Here is a 15,835-nt window from a genome sequence, read left to right as displayed (position 1 = left end):
AATTGCCTTGAAAGCCAAGGTAAAAAGCGTTCTAAGGACTTCCCTCCTTAAAAGGGTGGGAGTTGGGGGTTCAGACTTATGTTATATTACAGGTAAGGGTACCTACGTGTACCCTTTCAGGTTGGTGATTCTACTGACTGTTTTGTGTAGATAAGTCTAGGTAAGTCTTTCCAGGCTCTACTTTCACATCCTTGGAACTTTTTATTTATCTAAGGTTGGCTGATGGATGCACTGTTATTTAGTACTTTCACATAGTTTTAAGCGCCTTGAGTCCTGCATTTGCCCAGTGCATAGTAGACAGGAGTTAGATGCTTTCTTTATCTTACATAAAATCACATTTTTCCTTTGTCCTTATGTCTGCTTTATATTCCCCAAAGCTCTCTAAATGCTAAGCAGTTCCCACACAGTGGGTAGTGTGGAAAGAGCAGCAATTTCAAACCCTCTTTTGTAATTTTTCACCGTAACTTCAGTTAAATTAATGGTAATAACATCTGTTAAGCTTCACAGTCCTTAATAGTATAATAAAATGTTGTGTTAATTTCCTATTGTCACTGTAACAAATTACCACAAACGTAGTGGCTTGAAACAATACAAATTTATTATCTTACAGTTTTAGAAGTCAGAAATCTGAAATGAGTCTTTTTTTTCTTTTTCTTTCTTTAAATGTCATTTAATTTTTTATTTTAATCCCAGTATAGTTAACATACAAGGTTGTATTAGTTGCAGGTACCCAAGGTCGTGATTCAGCCCTTCTGTACATCACTCAGCGCTCATCATGAAAAAACATGGAACACTTCACGAATTTGCGTGTCATCCTCGGGCAGGGGGTGTGCTAATCCTCTCTACCGTTCCCGTGTTAGTATGTGTGCTGCCTAAGCGAGCACCTGAAATGAGGCTTACGGGGCTAAAATCAAGGTGTTGGTAGGATTGGTTCCACCTGGAGTCTCTGGAGAGTCCATCTCCTTGCTGGTTTCGGCTTTAGAGGTCCCTGCACCCCTTGGTTCCGGTCCTTTCTTCACAGCACTCTGCCTTGCGCTCCCATTGTTGCATCTCCCACAACTAACCTGATCCTCCTGCTTCCCTCTTAGAAGGGCCCTTGTGATTACATTGAGCCCTCCCAGATAATCTGGGATGATCTCCCCATTGCCCGGTCATATCTACGGAAGCCCCTTTTATCACGTTAGGTACCAAATGCGCAGGTTCCATGGATTAGAACGTGGATGCCTTTTGAGGGGCTTTTATGCAGCCTGCCGCGGATGTGATGTAGGGTTCTTTGGATTACTGATTAGGGTAGTGAGTTAAAAGAAAGCCCTCTTTTTCTTCTATAGTTGTGTTCTACCTTCACTGACCAAAGGTTAAACATTTTTTTATGCTTCCTTGGCTCTTGATTTTGACTTTAGAACCATTTTATTTAGCTCAGGGAGATTAGTATGGCTCTTTGTTTTTGTATTGAGAAACCAAGTGTAAAAATGGAGTCAGTGATAATTGAAATTAGAAACGCCACTGACAAATACTTGGGTAGGAAGATTTTTAAACGCTTTTCTTTGTTAATCGTTAAAACAAATCCATGTAGTCACAATATGAGTCTCTACCTGCTGGTGTGTAATTACAGACTCGTGGGAATGCTGGCAGCCCACCGTGGGCTCTCTGCATTAACACATATGGCAAGATTTTTAAGTTCATTAACCCAAAGACTGCATTTTTATTATTTGTTTGGCCAAGAATAAATGAGCTACTCTAGGTTGTGCCCTGCTATACTATCTAACATTGTCTTTGCTCGTGCATTCTTTATTTCATGCTGTCATTACTCTGCTGCCCACCCTCCCACCCCCACCCTGGCTTGCTTTCTGTAGTTTCAGTTACCCATGGTCATCTGTGATCCGGGAGTGGGTGATCCTCCTTCTGACGTATGGTCAGAAGGTCAGTAGTACCCTAATGTTAGGTCACAGTGCCAATGTCATTCCCCACACTTCAGCTCATCAGGTAGGCGTTTTATCACCTCCCGACATCACAAGAAGAGGAAGGGTGATGATAAGATATCTTAAGACAGAGAGACCACATGTGCATAACTTCTCATCACCTTATATTATTATAATTGTTCTAGTTTATTATTAGTTATTGTTGTTAATCTCTTACTGTGCCTAATTCATAAATTAAACTTTATCATAGGTGTGTGTATATATAGGGAAAAACATAGCACATCTAGGGTTCGGTACTATTCAGACATACGCTGGGGGTCTTTGAATGTATCCCCTTCAGGTAAGGGGGTCTCCTGTCCTCAGTTTCTCAGTCATTGCCTGAACTTCCTTTCTTATGCATAAATTAGGTAGAATTCCTGTTCTCATCTGCCAAGTCTTCTTTGAACTTAGTGGGCCAGTGGGAGAAACGCTTCTAGTTGAAGCTGACCACGGTGTGACTAATTTTGGAGAATAAGGTCAGATAACTAATGAAATCAACTTCTTATTCTAAAAGTTAAAAGTAACTTCAGGATTTCTGATCTTTTCAGTGGTCTTTTGATGAGTTATTATTAAATCTCAGTGAGAAAGAAACTACTAGACATGAAAGTAACACATGAAAGAGAAAAAGGTTTTATTGTTTTATTTAAAATATTGTTAGTCTTAAGCACCTCATTTCTAAAATCATCATATGTTACAGTGTCAAATTAACATAGAATTATTAAAATTCATTTAGGAAATTTAAAGAATTCATGTTTTCCTTATGCCAATGTTAACCTCAATGTTTTTTTGTTTTGTTTTGTTTTTACCTACATGGTTTTGATGAAAAGACGATGCATCCTGTTCAAATGTAGAAGATGAATGAGTTGTTCTGGGGATGTTTCTGTTTATGTTGATTTATTTTTACTTTTTTAATGAATTAATGTGACAGTTTACATTTAATGCTTGATACTATAAAAATCTAGCTATTAGAAAAGCTCATGCTAGCCTTCCTCAAGGGAATATGTATTCCCTGGACATGAGAGGTACATTTCAGTTACAGATATTAAAAGATGCAATGGTTTAAGTAGGAGTTTTCATGCTTAAATTCTTACCTCTGAATTTTTGTTCCAGTGCTATTTCTACAGAGAATGAAGCCCAGATGAATAACTTTGTTTTCCTTCTGATTTTAGAAGGGCGATAGCAAACCTGTCTTCTATAGAATTATTTAAAAGATGTTTCTGTTATTAGTAATCCAGAATAAACATTGATGGTTTTCAGAACAAAGAATTTTATTTCTGAAAGGCAAAGTTACCGAGTCTAGAGCTAAAAATGTGTAGTGGTCATCCGAAAACGTATTTATTATTAACAAAGGCTCTTTGCTCAGGTGTCATGGAAGAGAGAACGGAAGTGTGAGACATGACTCCTGCCCTAAAGAATTTATAGTCTATTTGGGCAGCAAATGCTTAGACCTTTGGAAAGTTAAATAGCACAAAATTACACTTGGGGGGTCTGTGTGTCTGTATGTTGTATGTGTATGTATGTATATTTATAGCACTTTACAAAACATTTTCACATACATTATTTAATTTCATCGTATTTGGCATGCAAATATAGCTTATTTAGAAAACATTAGAGTCTCCAAAATACACGCCTTTAACTTTCCAAAACTTTGAATTCCTTATAAAGAGGACTCATGCAAATAAATATCTTTCATGTAGAGAGTCTGGAGCCGGGAAAGAATAGGACTCTTGGCCTCTAACCTTTCACTTGTCATGCCTCAGACATGTGAGGATCCACAGAGGAGCAAGTGAAGGATGGGGGAGGCACAACATGGCCCTCTCCGCATGTAGCCTGCATCGCTGGGTGACAGCGTGTTCAACAGTGACCAAATTATACTTTGATACAAGACAAGAGATGTTACAAGGCACGCCGTGATTCATTATCACATTAATTATATAGTCTAATTACCACAGAAGTTCAGAGGATGAAGAAATCACTTTAGTTTGTAAAGTTCCATTAGCTTGTGAATGGCACAGGGATGGTAACTGTATCATTTGTTGTTTCTGCCCCTGGCCGAGTGCATGCCTGTTCTGCAGTAGGTGCTCAAAACTTTGTTGATCTGAACTTTAGACAGTGGCGATGAGGGCATAAATTCCCTATTAAGGACATAACATTTGAGGTGAGCCTCAAGGATGAATAGGATTCTTTAAGGTGTAAGCGTAGAGGAGAGAATGCCAGTAGGATTAGTCAGCAAATGTTAATAAAGCACCTGCTATATGCAGGCCCTGGTCCACGCACTGGGGATAGCATGGCAGATAAAGTAGTCCTTTGGAACTCACGGTCTGCGGGGGAGAGCGACAGTGAACACATCAACAAGCCCTCGTAAAGACTATGAAAATGATAAAATCGAAAATGTGCTCAAATGACTTGTGGGAGAGAGAACCCTTTTAACCAGGATGGTCCGAGCCTTCCAAGCAGAAGGAAGAGCAACGCAAAGGCCTGAGAGAGATACATTTAATGTATTTGGCAGAGTAGGAGAAAAGTTGGCATGGTTGGAGACAATAACGAAGGGGGGTCTAGAAGGAGATGGGCTAAGAGAACTGGCTGGGGCCGGTTCCTGTGGAGCTTTATGCACATAGGTGAGGAGTTGGGATTTTATTTTGGTAGCAGCGAGAAGCCGAGTTGGAGAAGTATGGGCAGCGGTAGCATGTGGCATATTTGCAGAGAAGGTAAAGCAGCTTGGCCGGAGGGAAGGTTCAAGCAGGGGAGTCATGCCTGAGAAGGTGGGAGAGATAGGTATTTATTTATACCAGATTGTGAAATTGTTTGAATACCAGGCTTGATAAGTCAGATTCGGGATGAATAAGGAAAAAAAAGCGGGAGCAGGTGGAAGGGATAGGAGAGCAAATAGGAAGATCAGTGAAGAGGCTGCGAAATGGTCAAATCCTACATAGAGGTGTTGGTAGTAGACTTGAAAAGGAGGATGAGGACAACAAATACGAGAGAGCAAATGGAGGGTTTCTGTGGGTGGATCACCAATCAAATATCTGGGCTGGGAAGAGGGAACTTGCCAGTCCAAGATATGTGTAGAAATCGAGAAATCAGATTTTCTTATTGGTGGAGTTTATTAAGCTATCAAAGGAAAATGGTGTTGTCTTATTTTTAATGCTGTTTGAAAGCAATTTTAATTCTTGTCCTCAAAGATGAAGTAGAGAAATTTCTATATTTATAAAAGATTGCCTCAGAAAAGACCTAACTGTAGCTGGCTTACTCCCTGAACCAAACTTTTCTGAAATACTCAGACATTATGAGAATGTTTCGAAAATTGTGGAAAGTTGTTTTTTTTTTTTTTTTTTTAACCTAAGGAAGTCGGAAACTTTTCTCTCCAAATGTCGACTCCCAGAATGGTCTCCATGAGATAGTTTCCACTCCGGTGTTATTGTTTTAGTTGGCAGTCAGGAGACAGCAGAGATCTGAAGTACAACTACAGCAAAGCCAGTGTTTTGGAAAGAATTTCCAGAGTGCATGCATCTAAGGTACTGTGGAAATTTTTGACCTTAATGCGGTGAGATCTAGACTATTTCATTTTTTAAAAGTGAGAAGCTAAAACATTCTGGAAGCCCATTGGCCTTTCACCTTCAGGAGGAAGATGCTGAGATACAATGGTAGAGGGAAAAAAGGTGGTGACCGTTGGGTTTCTGAGAACCCTTCCCCAGTGCGATAGTTGAGAATGTCCCTGACAGCCCATGGAGGTGGTTATGAATATTCCATCATGTCCGGCACATGTTTTATGTCATGATCGTAACACCTTTATTTAGGTTATCTTTCAGTGCACCTCCCTGGTTGACAGGTAGTAAACTGCGACCCAGGGAGAGGCCACGTGACTTCCTGAATCCATGTCATCACAGTACCTGGGACTCACAACGCCCCAGTGTCCGCTCTCCCCCTGAAATGCTGTGTGACCCGCAGCTAGAAGGTGCTAACAACTTTCGTGTATGTTGACTCTTGGGAAAATACAGTTTGAAAATGATCTCTTCTGCATCCTGCTTCTCAGACTGGAGCTTCACAAACGAAAACTGAGCACACCTTCATTCAGAAGGCATTTTTGGAGTACACAGTTGACATGTCATATGAAAAAATCCTAGAGTGAAAATTCACACGAACGGATTTTTGTCAGTCATGGTTCTAGGTGATAAACAAGGTCTTAATGATCTTCAACAGTGATTGCATCCTGCTAAGATCAAGAAAATGCTCTGTTTACAGGGCCTCACTCACGATAGCTGTGCTACCAGTACAGAGCGTTGCTTCTCGGATCCTCCCACTGTGGTTTCCCTAACATGGAGGGGGACGAACTCACACAGGGTGGGGGGCAAGTGTGGGATTGATCAGCTAGTCTGGAATGGTTCACTTTTTAAATCACATGCTTTATTTTTACATTCATGCACATTTTGTATTCTCCTCAATGTCCTATTGCATTTGTTTTAATACTAAACTTCTACTTTATTTAACATAGAAAAAAATTAACGTCCCAGGAATATGTGTTTTCTTTAGCCTTCACTTTCACGTAATTCTTGGCACACCGCAGCATTATGCCTGGGGAGATATAAACATGCACTAGTTTGAGAAACTTGAGAATAAAGAATTCCTTCCCCAACTATAGGTTCCTTTTACACGAACTTCTGTTAATTGCAAATCATTTGTTTGGGGGATAATTAGAAGTCCGTAAATCAAGTAATGATTTAGGCCTCCCCCCCACCCCCACCTCCTTAAATGGAATAGTTTGAAACCCTGTGAGAGTAAATCAAGGGAGTCTGCCTGCTAGCCGGGAGCTAATGAGCGTGCTTGTAAAATACTCAGTTTACTGCTTAGGTGAAGTCATCAGTTACCGTGGTAGTTTTGACCAGTATGCAGTTTTTCATCATATTTAGTTAAATTCATATCTGTAATGGACCATTGGACAATGTAAAGCGTAAGGAGCACTGATGTCAAAATTTGGTTAATGAAAATAAAAATGGTAATTCAACAGTGCTTCAAGGCAAACTTTACCCAGTTCATGAATTGTCTTCATTTGCACTGTTCTTATCTAGCAAATTAAGATCTTTTCAGGCCTCCGAAAACCACAGATTTAGACACACACACACACACACACACACACACACACACACAAGTACACACACACATGCACACACACAGTATCTGATTTGCTTTATTGGGAATAAAGACTATCCATATTCATAATGTTTTATTTGCACAGAAGTACTAAACTTGCTTACCCATTTTACTGGGTAAAGCAAAACATGAAACTAATTCAGATAAACAAGTTTGTTCTTTAGGTTAAAAAATTTAAGCATTTCAAATATCAGCTCATGAAAAGTTTTTGGCTATTTTAGACATTATGATCTCAATATGTATGTAGCTTCCAACTAAATATGACACAACGATTTTAAACTAGCATTTTTTATTTAAATAAATTAGTGAGTCACATATAAAATGGGAAAATTTTTCTTAAATAATATTTATAATGATTTAAAAAAACCCAGGTATGCTTGACCTGTAACATTGTATTGGTTTCAGGTGTACGACATAATGATTCAATACTTGTATGTACTGTGAAATGATCACCACAATAAATCTAGCTAACATCTATCATTTACATAGTTACAAAAAATTTTTTTTTCTTGTGGTAAGGACTTTTAAGATCTACTTTCTTAGCAACTTTCAAATATGCAATACAGTACTACTGACTGTTGTCTCTGTGCTGTATATTACATCCTCATGATTTATTTTATAAATGGATGTTGGTACGTTTGGACCGCCTTCACGCATCCCTGTCGCTGGCGACCACCAGTCTCTTCTCTGTATCTGTGAGCTTGTTGTTTTTTAAAGATTCCACATGTACGTGAAATCATAAGGTATCTGTCTTTCTCTGTCTGACTTACTTCCCTTAGCATAGTACTCTCCAGGTCCATACATGTTGTTTTGAATGTCAAGATTTCATTTTTTTTTTATGGCTGAGTAATATTCTATTGTACACATGCATGCGTACCTGCACGTGTGTGTGTGTTTGTTCCTTATCTGTTCATCCATTGACAAATAGGTTGTTTCCTTGGCTATTGAAAATAATGCTGCAGTGAACATGGGAGAACATATGTCTTTTTGAGTTAGTGTTTTCATTTTTTCAGATAAATACTGGGAAGTGGACTTGCTTTGAATCATAAGGTAGTTCTATTTTTAATCTTTTGAGGAACCTCATACTGTTTTCCATGGTGGCTGCACCAATTTACATTCTCACCAGTAGTGCACAAGGGTTCCCTTTTCTCCACACCCTCACCAACACCTGTTATTTCTTATCTTTTTGATACTAGCCATTCTAAGTATGAAATGATATCTCATTGTGGTTTTGATTGCATTTCCCTGATGATTGGTGATGTTGAGCATGTTTCCATGTACCTGTTGGCCAACTGTATGTCTTCTCTAGAAGAATGTCTATTCAGATTTTCTACTTGTTTTTTTAGTCTACTGTTTTTTGTTGTTTTTGTTATTGAGTTGCATGAGTTCTTTATGTATTTTAGATGTGTATTATCAGATATGTGATTTAAAATATTTTCTCCCATTCAGTAGGTTAACTTTACATTTTGTTGATGATTTGTTGGTAAATATAATTTATAATGAACTTTTTAAAATCAAGTTTTAGTAATGTGCTAATTTAGGGTAAAATACCTTTCTTCAAGTTGCTTCTTTATCATTAGTTACACAAAAATGACAAAATTATTTTTTAAATTTCTTTCCTGGGGTTCTTTTAGGGTAATATATTCCTTTGAAAGGAGTTTGTGAGTCAAAAAAAGTTGGAAAATATTGGGTACTTGTACAGTTAAATAGGTTAGTTTTCTTTATATTGTAGTCCAAATATGACTTTGTGGGTGCGGTGTTGTTGTTGTTTTTGTTTGTTTGTATCAAATGGAGAGAGTCTCTGAACTCTTGATAGACTCTTCTTCAGGAAAGCCTCTGTTCTCTATTATATGCCAGTTGTCCCTGAACTTTCCCCTAAAGCCCATTCTCTGCTTCTAATAATAGAGTTAGACACGTAATTATGTCATGTGTGCCTCCCCCCACAAGACTGACCGCTCCATGAGGCCAAGGACTATGTGTGTTTTTTTCACCTTGTGCCAAGAACTCTTTAGTGGTCCCTCAAAAACTTGGGGAGTACCCTACTCTTGTGACCATATTTGCACATTAACTTTTAGGTAGGTTATTTGTTTTTCTGGTGTTTCCTCTCATGTAAGTTATATTTATTCTGTTAGCTTTAACTTAAGAGGGTATATTCTTACCTGTTTTTAATTTCTTGGTGACTCCTTAGAACAACTTCTGTGATAGTCATATCTTCTTTTCTCCGAAAGTAGGCTTCTACTGATTAGACCATATGTCTTTGTTTTTAATCTGGGAAATATTATTACTATACCTGTATACTATATACCATGTACTATATTTCCATTGGTATCTTTAGTTTCTGTTGAGTATTTAAGGGGACTTTGATTCATCATGGTCTAAAATTTTGTATAGAATGCTCACCTGTCAATATTGGAATCTTACCTGATTGAAGGATTGGACTTTCATTGTTCTAAGTGATAGGATTTAGAATTATGACTGTAATAGTATGTATTTAATGTATTCAAGAATTCCAGTGAATATTGTTTGCAGGTCTTGCAGAAAGTGTCTCATTACAGCCCTTTCCTTTATATGTCTACTCAATACTGAGTTTGATGAGAAGATCCTATGCTGGGGAGAGTTTTTTGTTTTTTGTGAGAGGGTTGGGGTGGTGCTATCTATAATAGAGTGGAAGGGTTGGTTTATTACCTAATTTTAAAATAGCTGAGTTCAGTGATCCTAACTGCTAAGGTATTTTAAAGCTTTAGGGGGAAATTCATAAGTCACTCATTGAAAATGCCATTGTAATGCTGGACCAGCATTTTTGTTTTTAAACTTTCATCTTCCACAGAGATAGTATTATGCTATATAAATATCTAGTGCTAGAAGCTGGGGAGGGGCAGAAGATCGATAAGATTAAGTGAGAGATGTGGAGCAGTCCCATATATGATGTAATAGCAGCACCTGCAACAAAATGGTGCTGTACTACTTCTCTAATATGTTTTCCAGAAGGTAGATACAGTCTTTCAATTTCATGCATATTACCCTCTCCTCCTCTAATTCTGACCTGGCACTAGTTTCTTAAACTAAACGAAATATCCTCCTCCTCCCACCACCAAAAGAAAGCTGATTACTTGATTCTTACCTACCCTCTCCCCCCCCCACCCCGCCCACCCCCGGTGAAGGAATTTCTCTCGTGTATAAATGCTCAGGCTGTGAGTCAGTAGTTTTTGGCATTACTTCTCTATTAGCTCCTAGTCAGGAAGTTCAGCCAGGGGTTGGAGTGATTGCTAAACACTGAGGACTTCCCAAGACCCATTTTTAATAGTGAACTAATATTGTGACTCCTGGGAACTTCGAAACTCATCCTTCCTCACTACCGTAATTCTGAGATTCACACAGTTGACTCTTGTTTTGGACAATTCCAAATAACACTTTTGGGTCACATGATTTCTAGGCTAGTGGTATGGTATAGGAAAAGCAAGATTAGTTCCTTATCTGTGTCATGTTCCATTTTCACAGTCCATATAACTGTCTAAATCCTGTTTATATGTTGTTCTTTCTGGGGTGTTGATCTTTGGTTCTTTGAGTCATTTCTAGCAAGAATACCCGACAGCTTGTCTCCTCCACCACTCCCCTCCCCTGAGTCCGCTGGGAAATTAATCAAGGGCCAAAATTATTTCTGTTCTTAGTCTTTGTCTATAATTATAAGTACGGAATTAGGGTTACGAGTCCTCAGAAGCTTTCAGGTTTCAAAACATAATCTTGTCACCATGTCTTCTGGTGAGGTTGTTTATTTAGTATAAATAAATATTTTCCCACTTTACTTTGTTCCTCTGCCCTCTACTTCTGAGCTGTTTACTTATAACAGCAAGGAAGGGAAGCACAAGTTGCTCTTGGAGGGGCTGGCTATCAATTTTAGCTGTGCTGTGTTACCTTAACAGACATCGTGAACGTTGGAGCTGGTTGCAGGCTGTGGCTAATCTGTTTGCATCTGCTTTGCAGTGTTCCTTGGTCAGCCAGAAAAGGAGTCAGGGTATTGCTCTGAAGTGGTGGACCAAATAAGAAAATTTCCTGGTGCAGTTGTCCTGATTTTTAAATTAGTGCCATTCGTTCTTTCCTGTTTCCCCTTACCACATAGACATACACAGCTGATGATATACATACTTTTAGGGATACAGGATCTCTACCCTGTATTGCCCTATATGGCCCCGGGCTCCTGACCTTGCCTAGAACAAAGAATTTCAAGTCTCAAAGTTGATAGTAAAGCTCTGGTATTTAAACCATCCCTAGAAGACAGACATGTGGTTCAAATTAAAGTCTGCTGCTCTGTATTATGAGAAGGGAATATAAGATACCATTTCAGCCTGCAGACAAATGCTAACCAACCAGGGTGTTGGGGGTTGGAAAGAGACTTAACAAATTACGTTAGGAGCCACTTGTGAGTGGAGGATTAAACGACCGTAGGCCACATGAAGAGACCAACTCCACCCATATGGCTTCTCTTGTGCGGGTAGGAGTATCCGTCTTAACCAGTTTCTGCTGCTGTTTTCTTCTGCAACTCTTAAGAATATTCATCATTTTAATGTTGAATCTGTAATTGTAAGTCTTTCCTGTTGCCAATAAACAGGGACATAAAGTACCTTTATGGGCATCTTCATACCTGAGAATTTTCTGAAACTATTATAAAATGTTCACCACGATATGTGTAGTTGCCATGTGACCATACAGAGCTATAAGCTCTTTGACTGTATTCCCTATGCTGGACTTTTCATCCCTGTGACTTATTTACCTTATAACGGGAAGTTTATGCCTCTTAATCCCCTTCACTTATTTCACCCATCCCTCCAGCCCTCTCCCTGCTGACAACTGCCAGTTCTCTACATTTACGGGTGTGTTTCTAGTTTTGTTGTTGTTGTTTGTTTGTTCATTTGTTTTGTTTTTTAGATGCCACATTTGAGTGAAATCATATGGTATTTGTCTTTTTCTGTCTGACTTATTTCACTTAGCATAATACCCTCTAGGTCCATCCATGTTGTCATGAATGGCAAGATTTCATTCTCTTTTTATGGCTGAGTAATATTCTACAGTGTGTGTGTGTGTGTGTGTGTGTGTGTGTGTGTATCTTCTTTATCCATTCATCCGTTGATGGAAACTTGGGCTGTTTCCATATCTTGGCTATTGCAAATAATGCTACAATAAACATAGGGGTGCATGTATCTTTTTGAATTAGTGTTTTTGTTTTCTTCATGTAAATACCCAGAAGTGGAATTGCTAGATTGTATGGTTTTTCTATTTTTAGTTTTTTGAGGTGCCTCCATACTGTTTTCCAGAGTTGGCACTATTGGTTTACATTCCCACGAACAGTGCACGAGGGCTCTCTTTTCTCCACATCCTTGCCAACGCTTGTTGTATCTGACTGGTGTAAGATGATATCTCATTGTGGTTTTGATTTGCATTTTCCTGATAATTAGTGATGTTGAACATCTTTTCATGTGTCTGTTGGCCATCTGTATGTCTTTTTTGGGGGGGGGGAAGTGTCTATTCGTGTCCTCTGCCCATTTTTAATAGGATTATTTGGGTTTTTTGGTGTGAGTTGTGTGATTTTGTTATTTATTATGGATATTAATCCCTTATTGGACTTCTCATTTTTCAGTGTCTTTTCCCATTTGGTACGTTGCCTTTTCGTTTTATTGATGGTTTCCTTCACTCTGCAAAAGCCTTTTTGTTTGATGTGGTCACTTACTTTTGCTTTTGTTTCTTTGATTGGGGAGACATATCCTGGAAAATATTACTAGGGCTCTTATCCTTGAGTTTACTACCTCTGTTTTCTTTTAGGATTTTTATGGTTTCAGGTCTCACAGGTAGGTCTTTAGTCCATTTTGAGGGTTTTTTTGTGTGCATGGTGTAAGAAAGTGGTCCAGTTTCATTCTTTTGAATGTAGCTGTTTGGTTTGCCTAACACCATTTATTGAAGAAATGGTCTTTTCCTCATTGTATGTTCTTGCTTTCTTTGTCATAGATTAATTGACCATATAAGTATGGGTTTATTTCCAGATGCTCTGTTCTGTTCCATCCATCTATATGGGGGTTTTTGGTGCCAGTACCATACTGTTTTGATTACTATAGCTTTGTAATGTAGTTGATAATATGGGATTGTGATACCTCAGCTTTGTTCTTCTCTCTCAAGATTGCTCTGGCTGTTCAGGGTCTTTTGTGGTTCCATACAAATTTTAGGATTTTTTGTTCTAGTTCTGTGAAAAAATACTGTTGGTATTTTGACAGAGATTGCACTGAATCTGTAGATTGCTTGGGTAATATGGACATTTTAACAATATTAATTCTTTCAATCCATGAGCATGATATATCTTTCCATTTATTTTTGTCCTCTTCCATTTCTTTCATTAATGTCTTACAGTTTTTCAAATAACAGAAATTTCATCTCCTTGGTTAAGTTTATTCCTAGGTTTTTTATTTTTTTGATGCAATTGTATATGGGATTGTTTTCTTAATTTCTCTTTCTGCTATTATTAGTGTATAGAAACACAATAGATTTCTCTATGTTGATTTTGTATCCTGCGACTTTACTGATTCATTTATTAGTTCTAGTAGTTTTTTGGTGGAATCTTTAGGATTTTCTATACAGAGTATCATGTCATCTGCAAATAGTGTCAGTTCTGCTTCTTCCGTACCAATTTGGATGCCTCTTATTTCTTTTCTTGTCTGATTGCTATGGCTAGGATTTTCAGTACTTTGCTGAATGAAAGTGGTGACAATAGACATTCTTGTCTCATTCCTGATCATAGAGGAAAAGCTTTCAGCTTATCACCATTGAATGTGCAGTTAGCTGTGGATTAGTCATAGACAGCCTTTATTATGATGAAATATGTCCCTTCTATATTGGCTTTTTTGAGAGTTTTTATAATAAATGGAAGTTGACTTTTGTCAAATTATTTTTCTGTATCTACTGAGATGGTCATATGATTTTTAACCTGCATTTTCTTAATGTGGTGTATAGTGTTCGTTGATTTGTATATATTAAACCATCCTTGCATCCGCGGGATAAATCCCACTTGATCATGGTGAATGATTCTTTTAATGTATTTTTTGATACACTTTGCTAATATTTTGTTGAGGATTTTTGCATCTATGTTCATCAGGGACATTGGTCTGTAGTTTTCTTATTTTATAGTATCATCGTCTGGTTTTGGTATCAGGGTAATGCTGACCTCATAGAATGAATTCAAAAGGATTCCTTTCTTTGCTATTTTATGGAATAGTTTGAGAAGAATAGGTATTAACTTTTCTTCAAGTGTTTTTTAGAATTCATCTGTGAAGCCATCTGGTCCTGGACTTTTGTTTATTGGGAGTTTTTGATCACTGATTCAATTTAATTACTAGTAGTTGATCTGTTCATATTTTTTTTTGTTTCTTCCTGGCTTATTCTTGGAAGATTATATGTTTCTACTAATTTATCCATTTATTATAGGTTGTCTAATTTGTTCACAAGTAATTTTTTGTAGTAGTCTCTTATAATCTCTTGTATTTCTGCGGTGTTGGTTGTTACTTCTCTTTCATTTCTGATACTATTTATTTGAGTCCTCTTTTTCTTGATTAGTCTGTCTGAAGTTTCATCAATTTTGTTTATCTTCTCAAAGAACCAGCTCTTATTTTCATTGGTCTTTTCTATATTTTTTTTGTCTCTATTTCATTTATTTCTGCTGTGATCTTTGTTATGTCCTTCCTTCTGCCAAATTTGGGCTTTGTGTGTTCTTTTCCTTTTTCTTTTTCTTTTAGGTGTAAAGTTAGATTGTTCACTTGCGATTTTTCTTGATTCTTGAGTTAGGTCTATATCGCTATAGAATTTCCTCTCAGAGGTGCTTTTGCTGCATCCCAAAGATTTTGATCCCATGTGTTTCCATTTTCATTTGTCTCCAGGTATTATTTTATTTCCTTGGATTTTTTTTTTTTTAAGATTTTATTTATTTGACAGAGAGAGAGAGGAGCGAGAGAGGGAACACAAGCAGGGGGAGCGGGAGAGGGAGAAGCAGGCCTCTTGCCGAGCAGGGAGCCTGATTCAGGGCTCGATTCCCAGGACCCTGGGAGCATGACCTGAGCCGAAGGCAGATGCTTAACGACTGAGCTACCCGGGTGCCCCATCCTGATCGATTTCTTTGTTGACTCATCATTTGTCCAGGAGCATGTTCTTTAGGCACTATGTATTTTTGTTTCTCCCTATTCTTTTCTTGTAATTGATTTGTGTTTTCATACTCTCGTGATTGGAAAAGATATTTGATATGATTTCAGTCTTCTTAAATTTATTGAAACTTGTTTTGTGGCCTGACATGTGATCTGTCCTGGACGTTGTTTCATGCTCACTTGAAAAAAATGGGGCACAGAAATTCTTCATAGGGCTTCAGTCCTTTCTTTGACATCATAAGTGCACTTTGAAACTACAAAGTATATATATTTAACTTTTTGAATGTACATTGACTCTAGTCTTTTCTTTTGCCTTAAGTTTCTGTTACTTTTTAAAAATTTTTGTATTTTACTTATATTGAAGTTGCCCCCTCTTCTGTTTTTCCCTGTATGTTGCACCAGTGTCCAGTCTGGTAGTGTTCTTCTTCCTGAGGCATGTGAGCTAAACTTGAGCTTATGATAGTGTTGTTTATTTTATTGTATCTCCGAATTAGAATGATCCCAGCTTGACATGAGCTGAGGAAGAGAGCACTCCAGGATTCCTTAGGATGATGT

General features: G+C 37.9%; 1 protein-coding gene and 1 non-coding gene across 8 annotated transcripts in view; one reads left to right on the top strand and one right to left on the bottom strand.

Moving 5' to 3' along the window:
* Nucleotides 1–15,835, top strand: part of SIK3 (SIK family kinase 3) — a 110,784-nt gene that overhangs the window by 35,937 nt on the left and 59,012 nt on the right. The gene's annotated exons all lie outside the window — the stretch shown is intronic.
* On the bottom strand, nt 780–884 carry LOC117803569. Its single transcript, XR_004627520.1, has one exon. It is a non-coding gene; the product is annotated as a U6 spliceosomal RNA (small nuclear RNA).

The sequence above is a fragment of the Ailuropoda melanoleuca genome, chromosome 8 (assembly GCF_002007445.2).
Source record: "Ailuropoda melanoleuca isolate Jingjing chromosome 8, ASM200744v2, whole genome shotgun sequence".
In the NCBI taxonomy this organism is placed as follows: domain Eukaryota; kingdom Metazoa; phylum Chordata; class Mammalia; order Carnivora; family Ursidae; genus Ailuropoda; species Ailuropoda melanoleuca.
The sequence above is the reverse complement of the archived record's forward strand: the minus strand, read 5'-3'. Positions and strand labels throughout refer to the sequence as shown.